Genomic DNA, 8,703 nt, shown 5'->3' with positions numbered 1-8,703 from the left:
TAGCGGGTTTTCCATCTTGCGAGGCATTCGTCTTGCGGGGCACCACTGTACTGTTGATAGATTTCTTGTTGTTTTCTTGCCCCAGAACCTCTCTTGAAATTCTGGCATCAGAATTTTAGAAATGCTTAAGTGGGGCATGGCCAAAAAAAGGTTGGGAACCACTGCTAGAGAGCTTTCTGTCTAAGCTCAGAGACTCTGGAGCTGTAGCTGTTTTCCTCAGTGGATGCTAAACACAGAACCAGCTCTCTACACCTCTCTCTCTCTTAAAGCATCTCCCCGTTTATCTGCTCACTCCCTCAGAAACGGCTCCTTTTATTCTCCTTCCCGAAGTGCTGGCTCCACCCTCCTCTGGTCAGCTGCCTTGGTAGCCAATCAGAGGGAGGTTCCAGCCCTCCGAAGCACTGCATCCCCAGACTCCAGTCTGGCTCAGCTGTCCATCAAACCTGGCAAGTCAACCATTCTGGGCTATTAAACAGCAAGCTGCCTAACAAAGGTTGGATAAGTGACAATATAACCTCATTTAAATAAATAAAACAAGTTTAAAGTGCATACTTATGGAAGAGTTACACATATATGGAACACTGTGCTGCTTTTACGTCTTCAAAGGCTGTGTGGTCCTAGTTCATAAACCGGTGGTGTTTTTAAATGTCAGCTCAGAGGGTCAGAGGCATCTTGTGTGTATGTGTTGATACCTACCAGGCTCTATTGCACATTCTGATATCAGTGACATCTTTCCTCACCCTTGGGGAAACGGGGTTCTTTGGTCATATATCAAAGCTGTCATTATATAGCCTGTGCTGGCATGCCTCTCCCAGAGAATCTTGAACCATATCTGTTAAATGCATTAAGAGTCTAAACAAATTCTCAAGCTTTTGGATAAGCACACAGTAAGTAGGTGAGGCAAATAGACTTATGTCACTCCAGCCACGTTTCGCGTTTCAAAAACAGCACCAGAAAATCATTTGGACGTTTCTGTTTGAAGTGATTCCCGGACCACGTGCCTTGTCTGCAGCCCTCTCTTGGATTGCTGAAGAGGAATAAAGCAAGCATGGCAGTCCTGGTCTGTGGTGCTTCTAAGTTATGCAGTTTGTAGACGAGAGAATTGTGCAGGGGGCGGGGCGGAGGGGCAGATAATAGCTTGGGACACGACTAGCACTGTATGGAAGACGAATGACCTTCAAGGAAGACAGCAGCACAGAAGCACAATAAATAAATAGAGGGCAGGCATAGCAAGTGAACCTCTGGAGATTGCAACCCACCAGGCTGAATGGAGCTCGCTGGCTGCTCAACAAAACTGCCCACCCAAGGGTGTTATCAAGCAGTTTGCAGACCACAATACACGATTGGTGGGCCACAGTCAGCTTGGTGGGTCACAAGTTGTGCTTTTTGTAAACCTTTTTTTTAAAAAAAAAAAATCAATCATTTTATAATGTATATAAACTAGATAGAGCAATTATAACAGCTGGAAATTAAAGGATGAAAAGCAAAACGATAAAATAGGCATGTAGAACTAGTACACTCACACATGGGTTAAAATAGCAAAGTCCAAGTAAAGGCTGTCAACGTTATCAGATTGTAAAGCATAGTTCTAGATTTGCCGGGTTTGTGAGGAGAATTGTCTTGAAAACGATAGTTCCACTGTATATCTCCTAAAATAATGCAAAATTATATAAAAAGTCAGTTGTGCAAGATGTTTGACACACGTGTGTGTGTGTGTGAGAGAGAGAGAGAGAGAGAGAGAGAGAGAGAGAGAGAGAGGCATCCCATATGAATATTTGGAGTTAATTGCAATGACCCCCAATCCCAAACATGCCATTTCTGGATGCAAGAGGCCACCTGACCAGTATTGGCGATTTCATTATCTCCAAAGTGTCAGACAGCAATGACAGGCTGCAGACGGGCAATTTTAATTTTGAAATTCGCTTACTGATGATAAATTCTGCATGTTCAAAGGTTACGCAGAGTTTCGTTTAATATTCATGAGCCCAACAGCAAGATGATCCTGGTATTTCAAAGGTGATTGTCAATGTGAGCCCGTGAACCTAAACGTACTGGGTCCCACCCACTGGAGGTGAACGCCGTAACCTTGAATTCCTAATGCATAATCTCACTGGGAGGAAGGTGGCAGAGGCTTGCCCCCTTAAATTAAATCTACTTTCTCAACCCCATGGTTCTAGAAGTGACACTGACATTCCCAGGACACCATCCGCTGGTGAGAAACCCCCGCTTGAAACTTGGCCATTACTTTGGATTTTATTATTCTGTGCAAAGGCAGAATTATCATTAATGTGGCTATTATTAATCTAACCAATAATTTATTTAATAGCATCAGACTGCATGCCTCATTCATGCTGTATGTAACCACAGGGATTACAAAAGTTGTCGTTAATTTAGCTTTAAATAGCTGATCTGGAGTCTCATTCCTTTTTTACCTTCATAATAAATTACAGCATTCCTCATCAAAATGCCCCATCACCTGGGTGACCATGGGTCCTATTTTACAAATGACAGTCTTCTGTTTGATCGGCTGTCACTCCTCTGAACAGCTGTTCTGTCCAAGTCCAGTTTAAAGGAAGAGGAGCAACAGGGACAACTGGCCTGTTTGCTTAATTATTATTATTATTATTATTTATAATAATTTATTTATACCCTGCCCATCTGACTGGGCTTCCCCAGCCACTCTGGGCGGCTTCCAACAAAATATTAAAGTACAATAGTCCGTCAAACATTAAAAGCTTCCCTAAACAGGGCTGCCTTCAGATGTCTTCTAAAAGTCTGGTAGTTGTTTTTCTCTTTGACATCTGGTGGGAGGGCGTTCCACACTGCGGGTGCCACTACCAAGAAAGCCCTCTGCCTGGTTTCCTGTAACTTGGCTTCTCGCAGTGAGGGAACCACCAGAAGGCCCTTGGTGCTGGACCTCAGTGTCCGGGTAGAAAGATGGGGGTGGAGACACTCCTTCAGGTATACTGGACCGAGGCCGTTTAGGGCTTTAAAGGTCAGCACCAACACTTTGAATTGTGCTCAGAAACATACTGAGAGCCAATGTAGGTCTTTCAAGACCAGTGTTATGTGGTCTTGGTGGCCGCTCCCAGTCACCAGTCTAGCTTCCACATTCTGGATTAGTTGTAGTTTCTGGATCACCTTCAAAGGTTAACCCCACATAGAGCGCATTGCAGTAGTCCATGTGGGAGATAAGTAGAACATGCACCACTTTGGCAAGACAGTCTGTGGGCAGATAGGGTCTCAGCCTGCATACCAGATGGAGCTGGTAAATCGGGTCCTCCCTTAAAGAGGGCACGTATTGTGGTGAGACCTGGAAACTGACACCCTGTGTTCTGGGTGGGTACAATTTGTCAGCCACAACACCCGATTGGCAAGTACCTCGAAGCTGGGTAATCCAAGCTATCTCTGAGCTATCTTCAGAGGCAAGCTTCCTCCAAGAAGCCACACCAGTATAAATGTTAGAAGAGTACCTGCACATTTTGCTTCATGGCCTTTGTTATGTACTGAAGTTCTCACCCTGGGACAGCAGGGGGATACTGTAGATAGTTTTCACTCAGGTCCACGTCAGTTATTTTAGGCGGGAAACCCTAGGCTGTTGTTGCTACAATGTTGACAGCCGGCTGCCTATAAAAGCAGGCCGGCTGAGCTGTTTGCTGTTCAGTTCTGTTCCAGCTTACAAAATAAAGAGCTGCTTTGGAGAAATCGCTGTGTCGTCTGCCATGTCTACCCACTATTCATCAGCCTTATTTCTAGGAGGGAGAAAGAGGAGAGGGGGAGCTTTTTTTAAAAAAAATCAGGGCACGTATTGCGGTGAGACCTGGACAACCACACCCTGTGGGTGGGTACAATTGGTCAGCCACAACACCCGATTGGTAGGTCCCTCGTAGCTGGGTGCAATCTGGCCAATAGGGCGCAGTCTAAACAGATTGAGGGACCTATTTATGCCCATGCATGTGACCCAGAGCTTCCTCTTTCGGCGTGTGCATTCGAAACACCCGCCCACCTCTCCCTACTTTTAGGGTTTTGCGCTTGACCTTGCTATGCCGTCGTGTGTCGTGTGTCGTTGGGACAGGGGCACAGCAGGAATTTTCCCCACTTGGCTGATTGGCTGTTGCCATTTGGGTTTCGCCTGCCGCGCAGCAAATCGTCAAAACTTGTAAGGTTGCAGATAGGCTCTGGTTCAGGTGATAGAGATGGGAGAACGCTCTCGCCATCCCTATGTGAAGGGTATTCCGTTAAAGTAATCCAGGGGCTCGATGGTTTGGTCAACACCTTAGGGGGTGACTCCTGAGTCTGAGTCCAGGGGGACATTTGGGTGGCGGAGATAGCCTGTTCCCGGCTTTCCGCTTATCCAGGTGTTCACCCTTGGCTGACCTATGCTGGAACCCGGGATCAGTGCTACCTACAATGGGGCAGGGAGCTAGTCGAACCAGAGCCTATGCAACCAGTCACTTTCTGTAATCAATAAAGTTGTGGCCTAAATTCTGCCAAAAACCAAACCAAAAATTTTGAGTCAAGTGTGAATTTATTTAGGGGGAGGTTTCTGGGTCTGAACATGCAAATAATAATAATATAATAATAAATTTTATTTATATCCCGCACTCCCCAGCCAAAGCCGGGCTCAGGGCGGCTAACAACAATAAAACAGTACAACACAACACAACACAACACTCTAAAATCATTCATTATAAGATTAATTCAAATCAAACCAATGGCAACCATTGGGCCAGAGCTCCGCGAAGATTGCTGAAGGAGGGAGTCAAGCTGTGCCCTGGCCAAAGGCCTGGTGGAACAGCTCTGTCTTGCAGGCCCTGCAGAAAGATGTCAAGTCCTGCAGGGCCCTTGTCTCTTGTGACAGAGCATTCCACCAGGTTGGAGCCGCAGCCGAAAAAGCCCTGGCTCTAGTTGAGGCCAGCCTAACCTCTCTGTGGCCTGGGACCTTCAAGATGTTTTTATTTGAAGACCGTAAGTTTCTCTGTGGGGCATAGCGGGAGAGGCGGTCCCGTAGGTACGCGGGTCCTAGGCCGTATAGGTCTTTAAAGGTTAAAACCAGCACCTCAAACCTGATCCTCTACTCCACTGGGAGCCAGTGCAGCTGGTATAGCACCGGGTGAATGTGATCTCGCAGCGAAGACCCCGTAAGGAGCCCCGCTGCACAGTGGCGTAGCGTGGGGGGTGCCAGGGGTGCGAGCCGCACCGGGCGCAACATTTGGGGGGGCGCAAGTCCAGAGGGAAGGAGGTAGAAGGCGGACGCCCTTGGGCGCCCCCAGCCGCGGGCGCGCTGCAGCCGCGCGCGGAGTTGGTGCTGCCACAGGATTCCCAGCGCCAACACGTTGCCCAGCAGGCCGGCCGCGAAGAGCAGCGAGCCCGGCAGCGCCGACTGGCCGCCCTCCAGGTGCCGGTTGGCGTGGCAGCGGTAAGCGCCGCCGCCGTCCATGGAGCCGGCGGCGGGCGAGAGCGTGCGCCTCGACGGGGCGGGCAGGGCGGGACGCGTGTGGGGCGGCGCGGCCGAACGAGCCGTGCCTATGAAGGGGCGCGGGGCGGGGAGGGTGGCCAGGAGGGTGGAGGGCCTCCCGCAGGCGGGGCGGGGGCTAAGAGAAGGAAGCGCTGGCCTCGCCGGGAGGGCGGAGAAGGGGCCGTTTGTTCCCACGGGGAGCCGGGAAGGAAACGCGGCTGTCTGTGGGAAGGGGGCGGGCGGGAGCAAGCGAGAGGGATGGAGGAAAGGAGAGGTGCTGGGGCTTAGGGTTGCCTGGCAAGGCACCTCCTCTGCCCCAGAAACCCTCACCTGCAGCGCCGAGAAGGTTGGGTACAGTGGTCCTGCCGAAAGGTAAGACCTGGTTTATAATTACTTAGTCCACACTGAAAAAGACTCATTATTCTTAAGGCATGTGTGGTGAGACACAGCCAACCTCCTTACAACGCAGTCTGCTAGAGGCAGACTTTCAAATTTCAACGGCGCCCTGCGCAACACAACAAAAATTGGCACCCCATCCACATCTCTCGACTTTCATTATAAGTCGTTGTTGCAGCCCCCCTGCAGTGCCCTCTCACTAGTGTGATAACCAGTTGCGCGTCCCTTAATCCACCTCTGTCACTGCTCCATATTTGGACAGCGTTGGGACAGGGTGATAGTAGCGAGGTTGGGGTAGGGTGGTTGCACCAGTGGGAGCATCCAGTGGCGTAGCGTGGGGGGTGCAGGGGGGGCCGGCCGCACTGGGCGCAACATCTGGGGGTTAGGGTTAGGGGGCGCAAATCCACAGGTTAGGGGGCGCAAATTACTTGCCTTGCCCCGGGTGCTGACAACCCACGCTACGCCACTGCCGCTGCAGCATTCTGCACCCGCTGGAGTTTCTGGGTCAGTCTCAAGGGCAGCCCCACGTAGAGCGAGTTATAATATTACTTTTGCCTGACAAGTAAAATGTGCATAAAATTGCATAGATATCATCAGTGATTCTTTTCTAGAAAAATGTTTAGGGGTATTCTCATTTTGACTCAAGAAAATCACCATTTTATAGTTCAAATTGGGAAAAATAAATACAGTAAATGGACCAAAGTACAAAGATTCACAAAATGTTTCTGCGTCCCTCCAGAAAAAACACTGGATGCCATTAAAAATGATTGCTTGGTACTTTAAGTTATATTATATAAACATATTATTTTTATTTATGTATTTTTTGTTATTATTTAGCATCGCTTGACATTTTCAAAAGGTAAAATTATTATTTTTTTTTGTTTTCCAAAAGCAGTTTATGTGCTTCTTCATCAAACATAGACTTAGCAATCTAAATGTTGTCCAATCACAAAAATAAAGGCAGATTTGAATTCCTGCCACCCAAGACCCCTCACTGAAAGAATTTGCAGAAAAATTCACCCCCTTAAATGGCCTCAGCTAGGGAATCTGTTCTGGTGCAAGCAAATGAGGATCAAAAGGGCCAGAGGCAGATAATGACATCAAAGACAGGCTGGAGTTTGTGATGGTCCGGTTCCAGAGCAGACAGCCTAGGAAAGCAAAGAGACTGAGTCTGTGTGGATAGGTTGAGAAAGAAGCTGAAAAGCTTGGACCTCTGACTTTCATATAAATCCTTTAAAACAGCAAGGTGCGTTGAAATGGGCTTGTGAAACCAGCTGACTATTTTCAGGCTGGAATTTCAATTGCTGAGAGACTAAAATGCTGGTGGCACAGGTGATAAGTTACTAGGGAATGAATTGCTACTGAAGGCGCTGGTTCGAGTCTCTCTCTCTGTTAAGTTGTGGGTGAACATATCAGACGACACAGCGGTTCTTCAGACAGCTCTTGTTTATTCACAGGCCAGAACAGAACTGAACTGAAGGGCTCAGCCAACCTGCTTATATAGAGCTCAACTACAAAGCAACAGTAACAACTTTCTGTAACTATCCAATCACTGAACGTCACTTTCAATTCCTTATTTGCATATGCGGACCTGAGTGAAAACTATCTACAGTATCCCCCTGCTGGCCCCCCCCCCACACACTTACTTTGCCATATCTAAGGCCGGTATGATGTCAAGTCATCATTTGACAGAAAGACTGCTGAATTTATATAGCAGAAAAGTGGCACAACGTGGAATACCCCTAGTTCCTTTGGTCCCATGGATCGATTTAAACTGATGGAATTTAAACTGCCAAGAAAGAAAAAAAAAGACCAATTTAAATAATTGATTTAAATTAGGTTTGCAATTTTGTAAGGCATATGCTTCTAAAAATATGCATAGCATTTTGTTTTTATTACAAAAACATATTGGTTTGCAACTAAACAGAGTCTGTATGCTTCCTAGGGATGAATTACAAACACTCTGATCAGGCAGACCTCATGTTTTTGCACTACAGGTTGGCATCTGCTCAGAGACAAGGGAGGCTGGTGTGAAATTAATGAATTTCAGTTTAGTTTCTTCATATGCCTGCAAGGATAAGTAAGAACACTTCCAATTTCTGCATGCATATTACTTCCTGCATTAGGGATAACCACAGATGGAAATCAGATACACATACAGATGGGAATGTGTATTTGAGTGTGGATGCTGTATTGCTTTAGAATTCACTTTTGAGCATAGATTCAAATATGCATCTCCTTCTACATTCTGCCACAGCTTGTTGTTGTTTAGGCGTGTCCGACTCTTCGTGACCCCCTGGACCACAGCACGCCAGGCACTCCTGTCTTCCACTGCCTCCCGCAGTTTGGTCAAACTCATGCTGGTAGCTTCGAGAACACTGTCCAACCATCTCGTCCTCTGTCATCCCCTTCTCCTTGTGCCCTCAGTCTTTCCCAACATCAGGGTCTTTTCCAGGGAGTCTTCAGCTTCACGATCTGTCCTTCCAGTGAGCACTCAGGGCTGATTTCCTTAAGAATGGATAGGTTTGATCTTTTTGCTGTCCATGGGACTCTCCTCCAGCACCATAATTCAAAAGAATCAATTCTTTGGCTTCTTTATGGTCCAGCTCTCACTTCCATACATCACTAGTGGGAAAATCACTACGTTATGTCACAGCTAGTAGTGCATAAATACCTAGAGTGGGAACTGGGAGTAAATGCCCACTTGCAGAAGCAAAGTAGGTACAGTAGTTACCAGAACCAGACCAAAACATTTTGGCACCTGAGGCTAATTGCAAAATGACACCCCCTCGCCACCAGCAAAGAAGGGGGGAGTGAAGATCTAAGTTGGGAATGGAGGCGGGAATCAA

The sequence above is a fragment of the Podarcis tiliguerta genome (assembly GCF_965153285.1).
Source record: "Podarcis tiliguerta genome assembly, chromosome: 13".
Taxonomy (NCBI): Eukaryota; Metazoa; Chordata; class Lepidosauria; order Squamata; family Lacertidae; genus Podarcis; species Podarcis tiliguerta.
This window is presented reverse-complemented; position numbering follows the sequence as displayed.